Genomic DNA, 12,272 nt, shown 5'->3' with positions numbered 1-12,272 from the left:
GATATGAGTCAACAGTGTGCCCTTGTTGCGAAGAAGGCTAATGGCATTTTGGGCTGTATAAGTAGGGGCATTGCCAGCAGATCGAGGGATGTGATCATTCCCCTCTATTCGACATTGGTAGGCCTCATCTGGAGTACTGTGTCCAGTTTTGGGCCCCACACTACAAGAAGGATGTGGAAAAATTGGAAAACATCCAGCGGAGGGCAACAAAAATGATTAGGGGACTGGAACACATGACTTATGAGAAGAGGCTGAGGGAGCTGTAGAAGAGAAGAATGAGGGGGGATTTGATAGCTGCTTTGAACTACCTGAAGGGGGGTTCCAAAGAGGATGGATTTAGACTGTTCTCAGTGGCAGCAGATGACAGAACAAGTATTAATGGTCTCAAGTTGCAGTGCGGGAGGTTTAGGTTGGATATTAGGAAAAACTTTTTCACTAGGAGGATGGTGAAGCACTGGAATGCCTTACCCAGGGAGGTGTTGGAATCTCCTTCCTTTGAGGTTTTTAAGGTCAGGCTTTACAAAATCCTGGTTGGGATTATTTAGTTGGGGATTGGTCCTGCTTTGAGCAGGGGGTTGGACTAGATGACTTCCCGAGGTCCCTTCCAACCCTGATATTCTATGATTCTATGATTCTGTGTTAGTTTAATCTGTTTTTTATACCCACACCCATTGATCTAAAACCAATTGCCTACTTCAAGCTACAAAACAGTACAAACTGAGTATGCTTCAGCTTTCCCTTGCATTTTTTATATCTAGATCCCTTCACCTAGCATAGAAATGGTTCACAAATAAATAAATGCCACTACACATTCTATTTTGCTAGAGACTGATCCTGCCATCCTTACACAGAGAAAATGTTCACCGATTCCAGAAAAAGGTAATGATATTTATCACTGTCCAAGTGGGGACTCATGCTGATTAGAAGATCCCAATCTATTCTATTGTCCCTATTGACTACCAAACCTCAATTAAAGAAGGTAAAAATTAAGCACAGAAAAACCCAAATGACTTTGCATTTAGCAGAGATAGCCTTACCAGAGCAAATGCACCACAACATGTAAAATGCCTAGGAGTGACTGTACCTAGGAATTTGTACCTAGGAAATAAAATATACAGCTGTGATTATAAATACTTATGGCAAAGAAACTTAGATTTGATGAGGTGGAATGCTATGACTGGGAGGAGCAAATGGTGAAATAATTAACATACTGTGTCACAGGCTGTTTCTTTTCCAAGCTTCTGCATTTTGTATCATCTTGTCTCAAAAAAAAAAAAAGCCCAGTCTCCAGGTGTTCCTTTAGGGTGTGATTATATGAGGGAAATTAATGCTTAAACAGAACTGTTGACATTACAATTTTTTTAACATAGCTATTAAAAGTGAGGATGAAAAATACAAAGAAATAAAGTAAGGCTGCAGAGGTGTGACAGTCCATTGTAGGTTATGAATTACAGTATGTGTACATACTGCTTTTTCATTGATATAATTTTTATATTCCATGTACCCCATTGGATCAATTTTTCCTAAATAGCTCAGTTTATCTTTTATAGGCAATAAGACAATTTCATTTCTCTTAATACTTTTATTCTGGTCAACTACATTCCTCTAGGCAGTCTTTGCTTTTGAAGCCATATTGCAATGAACTGTGCTTATTGACTGCAGTCACAAACATTCTAAACAGCTGTATTTGTTTAATCTGGCAAATCAGAACATTTCCTCTAATACCACGTGGTAGAATTTGTTGGGAGGAGAAATCCTCAATATAATTCTAGCATCAATTTTTTTCACTTGAAAATATAAAAACTAGACCAGGAAAACAACTAAGAATACCTTTTAGGGAAGATGTGTAAACTATTGAGTGTGGGCAAGATGACTGAATAGGTATTTTCAGTGTCTAATTGCTATGATTCTATGAAGTGTATTAGGTAAGCAATTCATTACCATATCAGCAAGTACCATTGTCTCTTTATGTATGAAATTCTTTTAATGGATGATTTTAAAAAAAGGAAAGTGCCAAGCACCTTTCTACCGTATCAGTTCAAGTGGAATTAGTATTCAGAGAAGAACATTAAAGCAGCTAGTCTCTTTTGTTTGCAACATGCACAACAAAGAATGCCTTATATCAGAAGTTAAACACTATAATTACTGCAGACCTTTACTTCAAAATAGCATGATCTTTTATATATTAGGAATATTGCAAGATTAGAAACAGCACCAAGAGAGATAAAAGCAGATGATGACGGCTGTTTTAGAGGCTGATAGAATCTGCAACACAGCAGGTCTCTTCTCCCCACATCTACCCTGCAATACTTTGTCGAAGGCAGTTCCCATATGTGGTGAAGGGACGCTGGGTGTTTCAAGTCTTGGAAACGCACAGTGGTGCCATCACAAGTTCATCACAATCAGGTAATCAAAAGCATTCTGAACATTTTTTTGTTATGAGAGCTCTGTGGAAAATAGAGATTGCTGCTTGTGTTTTCCCAGAGGCTCCCACAGTTCCTTCTTACAGGGATCTTGGGCCTTACTGTAATCTCAGCCCTGCCTCCAATAACAGACTGCCATTTCCTCTGAAGAATAATTATCCTCATCAAGATACTTAAGTTGCAGAACCACTATCTGTGGTACATAACCTACCGCTTAAATTAGCCTCTGTACCAGATGATTGGAAGGTAGATAACATAATGCCTATGTTTAAAAAAGCTTCAGAGGTGATCCTGGCAATTACAGGCTGGTAAGTCTAACTTCAGTACAAGGTAAACTGATTGAAACTATAGTAAAGAACAGAATTCTCAGACACATAGATGAGCATGGTTTGTTGGGGAAGAGTCAACACATCTTTTGTAAAAGGAAATCCTGCCTCACCAATCTATTTTAATTCCTTGAGATGGTCAACAAACATGTGGACAAGGTTGATCCAGTGGATTCAGTGTACTTGGATTTTCAGATAGACTTTGACAAAGTCTGTCACCAAAGGCTCTTAAGCAAAGTAAGCAGTCATGGGATAAGACGGAAGGTCCTCTCATGGACTAGTAAGTGTTTAAAAGACAGGAAACAAAGGGTAGGAATAAAAGGTCAGTTTTCACAATGAAGAGAGGTTAATAGCTGGGTCCTCTAAGTATCTATATTGAGACCTGTGCTGCTCAGTAGATTCATAAATTATCTGGAAAAAGGGGTGAAGAGTGAGGTGGCAACATTTGTAGATGTGATACAAAATTACTCAAGAAAGTTAAAGTCCAAACCTGCTGCAGAGAGTTACAAAGTGATCTTATAAAAAGTGGGTGACTGGGCAAAAAAATGGTAGATGAACTTCAGTGTTGAGGAGTGCGAATAATGCACATGGGAAAAAATAATCCCAGCTTGGATTTGTCAAGAACAAATCATGTCAGACCAACTGAATAGCTTTCTTTGACATGGTAACAAGCCTTGTGAATAGGGGGAAAGCAGTAGATGTGGTATATCTTGACATTAGTAAGGCTTTTGATACTGTCTTGCATGATCTTCTGATAAACAAACTAGGGAAATATAGCCTAGATAGAGCTACTATAAGGTAGGTGCATAACTGGTTGGAAAACTGTTCCCAGAGAGTAGTTATCAGTGGTTCACTGTCAAACTGGAAGGGCATATCAGGTGGGGTCCTGCAGTGATCAGTTCTGTTCAATATCTTCATCAGTGATTTAGATAATGGCATAAAGAGTATACTTAGAAACTTATAAAATTTGCAGATAATAAAAACCTGGAGAAATGGCCTGAAGTAAATAGGATGAAATTCAATAAGGACAAATGCAAAGTATTCCACTTAGGAAGGAAGGATCAATCATTTGCACACATACAAAATGGGAAAGACTGCCTAGGAAGGAGTATAGCAGAAAGGAATCTGGGGGCTACAGTGGATCACAAGCTAAATACGAGTCAACAGTGTAACATCATTCTGGGGTGTTGTATTAGCAGAAGTGTTGTGAGCAAGACTGAGAAGTAATTCTTCTGCTCTACTCAGCTCTGATAAGGCCTCAACTGGAGTACTGTGTCCAGTTCTGGGTGTCACATTTCAGGTAAGATGTGGACAAATTGGAGAAATTCCAGGGAAGAAAAACAAAAATGATTAACGGTCTAGAAAACATGTCCTATAAGGGAAGATTGAAAAAACTGGGTTTGTTTAGTCTTGAGAACAGAAGACACAATTACAGTTTTCAAATACATAAAAGGTAGTTACAAGGAGGAGGGATAAAATTGTATTCCTTAACCTCTGAGGGTAAGACAAGAAGAAATGGGCTTAAATTGCAGCAAGGGAGGTTTAGGTTGGACATTACAAAAAACTTCCTATCTGTCAGGGTGGTTAAGCACCAGAATAAATTGCCTAGGGAGTTTGTGGAATCTCCATTACTGGAGGGTTAGACAAACACCTGTCAAGGATGGTCTAGATATACTTAGTCCTGCCATGAGTGCAGGGGACTGGACTAGATGACCTCTCGAGGTCCCTTCCAGTCCTACAATTCTATGATTCTGTATATACAAAAGGGGGGTTTCTAAATTAGCAGTTACACTCATGAATGAGATCTTAGAGCAATAGTGGGTAGTTCTCTGAACACATCTGCTTAATATACAACAGCATTAAAAAAACTAATAATGTTAGGAACCTTTAGGAAAAGGATAGATAATAAGACATACTCTGTTTAAATCTGTGATATGCCCAAACTTGAATATTGCGTACAGCTCCAATCGACCCATCTCAAAAAAGATATATTAGAATTGGAAAAGGTACGGAGAAAGGCAAAAAATGATTAGAGGTATGGAACAGCTTCCATACAATGAGAGATTAAAAGGATTGGGACTGTTCATTTTAGAAAAGAGACAGCTAAGGGGGGGATATGATAGAGGTATATAAAGTCATGAATGGTGTGGAGAAAGTGAACAGGGAAATGCTATTTACCCCTTTACATAGCACAAGAACTAAGGGTCACCTGATGAACTAATAGGCAGCAGGTTTAAAAAAATAAAAGGAAGTACTTCTTCACACAGTCAACTTGTGAAGCTCATTATTAGGGGGTGTTGTGAAAACCAAACATATAAGTGGGTTAAAAAAGGAATCAGATAAGTTCATGGAGGATAACTCCATCAATGGCTATTAGCCAAGATGGTCAGCGATGGAATCCCATGCTCCAGGTGTCTCTACACCTCCAACTGCTAAAAACATCTGGCATTGGTCACTGTGAGAGACAGAATATTGGGCTAGATGGACCATTGGTCTGATCCAGAATGGATGTTCTTATGCTTAAAACTAAGTCAACATTAAAAATAAGCAAAAAGAATGTGGGGTACTTGTGGCACCTTAGAGACTAACAAATGTATTTGAGCATAGGCTTTCGTGAGCTAAAGCCCAGTTCATCAGATGCATGCTGTGGAAAATACAGTAGGAATACAGTGTGTGTACACACACACACACATAGAGAACATGAAAAATGGGGGTTGCCATACCAACTCTAATGAGACTAATCGATTAAAGGTGGGCTATTATCAGCAGGAAGAAAAAAACTTTTGCAGTGATAATCAGGATGGCCCATTTCAAACAGCTGACAAGAAAGTGTGAGTAACAGTAAGGGGGAAATTAGCATGGGAAAATAGTTTTTAGTTTGTCTAATGACTCATCCATTCCCAGTCTTTATTCAAGCCTAATTTAATGGTGTCCAGTTTGCAAATTAATTCCAGTTCTGCAGTTTCTTGTTGGAGTATGTTTTTGAAGATTTTTTGTGGAATAATTGCGACTTTTAGGTCTGCTGTTGAGTGTCTAGGGAGGTTGAAGTGTTCTCTGACTGGTTTTTGAATGTTATAATTCTTGACGTCTGATTTGTGTCCATTTATTCTTTTGCATAGAGACTGTGCGATTTGGCCAATGTACATGGCAGAGGGGCATTGCTGGCACATGATGACATATATCACATTGGTAGATATGCAGGTGAATGAGCCTCTGATAGTGTGGCCGATGTGATTAGGTCCTATGATGGTGTCCCTTGAATAGACATGTGGACACATTTGGCAATGGGCTTTGTTGCAAGGATAGGTTCCTGAGTTAGTGTTTTTGTTGTGTGGTGTGTGGTTGCTGGTGAGTATTTGCTTCAGGTTTGGTGGCTGTCTATAAGCGAGGACTGGCCTGTCTCCCAAAATCTGTTAGGCCATTCTATCTAAAAATTAGGTCATTCTACGTCTGGGACAAAGGAAAGGTACTATGAAATACCATGAACTGATGAAAAATAAAGTTCTAGGACCTGATTCTGATCACACTTACCTAAGTGTAAACAAGGTGTTCTTCCCCTGCCCCCAGCCATGCCCACTGATGTCAAGGAAGTTACATTAATCAACATTCACTGTATGACTGTGAAAGAGGAATAGGAACCATGCTGATACTATCAGAAGCCCTCTTTTCAATGTATTTTTCAATAATGTGCTTATTTTTCTCCTCTCTTGAGCATCAAACAGCAAGTTTAGTTTTTAAAACACATACAGGTGCTTTAGGAATCTGCACAGTGAACATTAAAATCCCTTTACTTCATAACACTGCTTCCTAGAATCAACAGTTTCATTAGCTGTTACATTCTGTGCCATCTTTCAATTTTCATAGGCATTTTTCTGTTGAGCGCTCCTTAAGCCAGTTCTTTTCTGTTCAATGTAAAAACCAGCTCCCTCTAAAATATTTTGTGTATGAATATTGGTGTGATGCTATTTTGTATTTTACCTGTGCAAAAAACCCCTCTGTGTTACTTACATTATCTTTGTGCAATTGCAGCATGTATATACAATTACTCTGATTGTGCATGGAAATCAGATAGTTTCAAAAGCAAATATTCATTTATGCACATGGCTGTCCATTTATACATGAAAGTATAGTGACTGCATATATACTTTTGAAAGTCAGGACCAAACCCATTCCTGTCTATGAATACTGTACTTGGGACAGTCTCCTCACATATAAAACAAAGCTTTGGAATATCTTTCATGAGCTAACTAATATGTAAGTGCCAGGATAGGTTAAGATGGAACTAATATTATAGTAAAAATTTTCCTTACTGCATCCTAAAATCCCTCTCCACAATGATCATGATATCACACTGACTAATGGTTATGGATGATTTATAAAGATCCTATGAATAGTGACTCCGGTGGGCTGATTCAGAATCTTATGATCATTATATTGACCAGTGGACTATTATGGGCAGACATCACTATCTTTGTTGTGAGGTCAGACTATATTTCTCCCATCAGGACAAAGGACTATCCTCTAACTTAATGGAATGCTTAGCTTTCAAGAGGTTGAAGGAAGAATATTGCCTTGCCAACAGACATTTTATTAGTGATTTGGTACTTTATAATGATTTGTAGTCCTTGCCCAATGATACAAAGGCACCTATAATGCCCTTTACATCAAGATTCATCTCCATGTGTCACCATGGTATTCATATGATCTGTGAGTGATGAATTATGAAGGAAGAGCAGCAGAGCATCAATGGTGGAAGTCTTGCTCTGAATTAGATTGACTGCAGCATATGCCATGAAATCTTATGTCATGTATGAATAGAAGGCAAAGAAAGATTTTTTGTGTTCATAATAGGACTCATACAATGCCAGTCAACAGAACTGTTCAAAAAGGCTAACAACTGGATTCATGAAGTTTGAGTCTTGTAACAACGTAGAATGTTTCTTGTTCTGGAGTTTTCAAATTATTTTGCAGATAAGATATCTTAGATCTGAAGTGACGTCTGCCTCCAGGATAATGGGACAAACTCAGATTCTTGCTTGCCTGAGTTTCAGCTTGTGAAATGAGCACACAAGCTATGCTCTGCAGGTCAGATCAATTTCCTTACTGCCTGTGGACAGCCGACGGGGAAGAACTGTAGCTATTATAGGAGATGATTGTTACCCTCTTGAAAGCCAGCAAGATGACAGTATCTTTTAAAGAAGCATTCATTAGATCCTTGATTAAGGAGCCTCTCTCACCACAGATAATCTTTCCAATTATCACCCCATCTATACATTTTGGAGGTAGACTGGGACAATTCAAGCAACATCTGTTTAAAAATGAATTGTGTGTGTTCATAAACATCTGATACATAAACCATGAGTTTTATTGCTTCCATGCTATTTGGTATGGTTATTGTTCGCCATTGGGATTACATATTATGCAATTTGTCTTATCCTAATGCAGTGTCAAGTAGAAAACTATGACTACAGTTAAACCACAGTTAAACTATGACCACAATCTAATTCCAGAATGAAGATGGTGGACCAGCAATACAGACTGGCTACCGATATAGGGCTAGAGCTTTAGTTGGTGTAAATAAGCACAGCTCCATTGATTTCAATAACTTTCAAAAGGCATGAGAAAAATGGATTTCAATGGAGCTTTGTCAGTTCTCTTTCATAGATTCATAAATTCCAAGGCCAGAAGGGACCATTGTGACCACCTAGCCTGAACTCCTGTATAACACAGGCCATAGAATTTCCCCCAAATAATTCCTGCAGCATGTCTTAGCAAAACATCCAATCTCAATTTACAAACTGTCATTGATGGAGAATCCACCACATCCTTACCACGATCATCAAGCACGCATAGTCAACTGAGGACTATTGCACCAGTCAGAGTGACCAAGGTTGTGGTATCTCACCAGTCATTGTTTAGTGAAGTTCCCAAACCTGGCTTAATCCTGTGAATCCCTGAATCTCTGGGGCAGCCCTACAGGTTGCACTCGTCAATACAGAGTTTGAGAGCACAGTATACCGGAGTCTTTTTGTCCATCCTGGCAACATGGCCAAAGACCATGCAACGCCACTTTTGAATATAATGAGTGATTGAAGGAAGGCCAGGTCTCTGTGAGACTGACATTTTGCACAAAGTGAAACCACTTCAGGCTCAGGAATTGGTGCTGACAGCAGATATGAATTGCCTCTAGCCATTCCAAGTCTGCCTATATGAAAATCCAACATGACCTTAAGTAAATTGTTCCAAGAGTTAATTACTCTGTTCAAAATGTACACCTTATTGTCAGTCTTTTTCACAAGCTCAGGATCTGACCCATAATGTGACTGATAGATTTTTGCACAGGAGCCACAGCACATCGATAGCTCTCCGTTCTCAACGACATTCCAGAGTACATTACATTCACTTTTCAGCTTTAATGCAATGTTGCAGCATGACATCACTCAGTAAAACTTCTCCTTGATATCTGAAGAGCTTAACACAATTTCCCCAAAGTGGCAAATGTGTTACCAATGGAGCTAATATTCCAGATTGCAAGGTAATGTTAAACCCAATTACCAAGGCATGCTGTTAGCACCTGAAAACAGGATTTTTTAAATTATGCCCCAGAGCAGCCCAACTTAATTCCTCTTCACATCATTGTCTAGTGGGTTCCACAGCAGCTTCAGCAAATGGTGTGGTTTAGGTCATACTGTAATCTTTTGCATTCATCTTCACAACATGCTGAAAATACTTACGGTTATGATGCAGTCCTGACTCTTTATAGTTCAGGTCAGAGTCAGTTTAGAGATAAACTCTAAATAAACTCTGTTTTATCTCTAAATCTGGCTTGACCTGAATTTCAGTTGCCTGGACAATTTGTAGTTATCATACACACTATCACACCACTCTGAAAGCCACATCCTCTGAGATTATTCCTAACAAATGTTTAATAAGGAAGCTCTGGCATTGTGCCATTACTGCTACCTTACAAATAGCAACAGCTATTCTATAGCAACAGTGCTAACTTCTATAGCAGTGCTAACTTATCCAACTGGAAAATTCCAGGGGAAAATCAAGCAGGAAGAATATATTACAATTGTTTGCATTGCAATCTAGTCAAGACATTAGGGCTACCACTCCTCCTACTAAAATCATACCATGGAATTTTCAGTTGGCAAGGAACTGGATTTCACCTCTCATCTTTAAGGTAAGCCCTCTAGTAGCACACAGTGTCCCCTACCACAGTGTAGGGGTATTAGTTCAGTAGTGGCCCGGAGGGAAGATTGCTACCTCATGAATCACGAGCACCAAATGCTGGGATGACACCTGGATGTTTCTGAGGCCTTTCACCCAAATTCCAAGCAGCCCTATCCCTGCACAGCTTGAAAGCTCTGCTGTGGTCACAGCTCAAGGCTGCAGGCCAGATCTAATACATGCAAAATAGTTAACATTTTCTTTACTTCTACTATTACTAAAGAACAGGCCAAGGGCAAAGGGCAAACCAGATAGCTTGTAATGAATTGTAGCTGAGTTAACCAGTTCAAGTGTACGCCAATTCTTTAACGTTATGAAATGTAGCTGTCATGCAAGGGGTCAATGAAAAGCTCACGACTCACTGGTTATTAATATCATTGTAAATGCAGGTGAAAGCAACTGATGTAAAGCTAAGGACATAAACTGAAATTATAATTTTTAAAATGTGTTTGCCAGCCAACTAGAAGTTACTCCACCCTAGACAGAGGAATGTAGTTTTTTCCCCAGGAAGAAACTGACAAAGTACTTTGAAAGACAATGAGAATGTATTTACATATTGCATAAACAGACCCATTAAGCTAACAAGGGGTGGAGGCAAACCTCACACTATCACAGTGTGGGTGGAGATTAAATATGTGATTGTTAATGTTCATGCAATTACACCAGAGGGGGCAGGATCTAAATAATTTTCATTTTAGCAGACAACTCCAGCAAGAAACTTCTTTCACCAGGAGACTTCATGTCACCTTCTTGACAGCTTGAATGAACTTTATCTAGGGGTAATCCTTAGAAGAATCCATTTCAAAGGGTCACTATAAAAGAGAAGGGCAAAGAAACCTCAAGTTATCTATCTTTCATCTAAGATGACAAAGGTTCCGGCCCTTTGACTTTGAGGGATAGATCCTGATCCAAGAACTGGGTCAGCCATCTTGATGGAAACATTACATGAGAATTTTACCTCTAGCTTGTTAAGTTTTGTTTCTAGAAAGTGTTTTATCTCTATTTCTCTTGTAACCATGTCTGACTTTAATACTTATACTTGCACTCACTTAAAACCTCTCTCTTTGGAATGAAATACGCTTATTTTTATGTTTAATTTAGACCAATCCAGTGCTGTGTTTGAACTGAATTGTTTGGTAACTGTTTAAAGTAACAAACTATTGGGTAGTGACTCTTTAGAGGAGCAATGAACCTTAACATTTCTCTGATTGTTCTGAGACAGAACTGGACATTTCAGAACAAAAGTTTTTGGGAAATTCGGGGCTGGAGAGAGTGTAAGTAAGCACCAGCTTACTAGTTGTTAAGCGAGGTTGGGGGAGACCAATGGAAGTCCATGATATTCCAGGCAGGCTCCTGGATCCAAAGCACTGGACCAGGGCTGCCCAATATATAGACAGATTGCATGCTTGTTGCTGACTGTGGGAGTCCTAGGCAGAGAATTACAGTAGCAAAGCTTTAAGGTGCTTAAGAGTTACAGGGTAAGAGATGACAACCCTTCATCTGTCTGGATTGCACCCCAGAACCTAACATCTATCTCCAAAGTAAGTGACTGAAAGAATTTCATAAGTTCTATATGTTTGTAATGGTGTCCTGGTGAATTGTAGCTGACAGACTCATTGCTATAATGTTTCTGGAAATATACTGTGCTATAAATGCATGAGTTCTTCACAAGAAGCACATTCAATAACAATTTCAATTATTTAAATGGCTGAATGCAATTCCATTGAACATGGCACATTATTGCAATGGAATGTTTACCACAAAAAAGCAAATAGAAGTGGACAAAGATCCTATCTCAGCAAAAAAAAGCACAGGAAAATAAATGTATAGAGAGATACACTCTGGAGTCTCTCTAAAATCATAATATTAACAATCTCTTTATAAAAAGAAAAGGAGTAATTATGGCACCTTAGAGACTAACAAATTTATTTGAGCATAAGATTTTGTGAGCTACAGCTCACTTCATCGGATGCATTCAGTGGAAAGCGATTCTATGTTATTAAGAAAGGCAGAATACATGGAGTTACTTTCTTCAATGCACAAGTAAATACCAATGGTTGCCACCAGTGGTGGCCACGTAAAAGTCAATACCAGAACTCCCACTGAACTCAGTATACCCAGGATATCACCCCCAGCTGTAAAATGTTTCGTAAAGAATTCCAAGTAAGATACCCAGAATTAACTCCAGCTGAGACAAGGTTAACACCTTTCCTTGAGTGAGCTGAGATATGAGAAGCAGGATAAATATATTGCAAGTCCAGCCACTAGATGGGGAGTAGAGTTCCATTCA

Source organism: Dermochelys coriacea, chromosome 1, assembly GCF_009764565.3.
Source record: "Dermochelys coriacea isolate rDerCor1 chromosome 1, rDerCor1.pri.v4, whole genome shotgun sequence".
Classification (NCBI taxonomy): Eukaryota; Metazoa; Chordata; order Testudines; family Dermochelyidae; genus Dermochelys; species Dermochelys coriacea.
Note: the sequence above shows the minus strand (reverse complement) of the source record.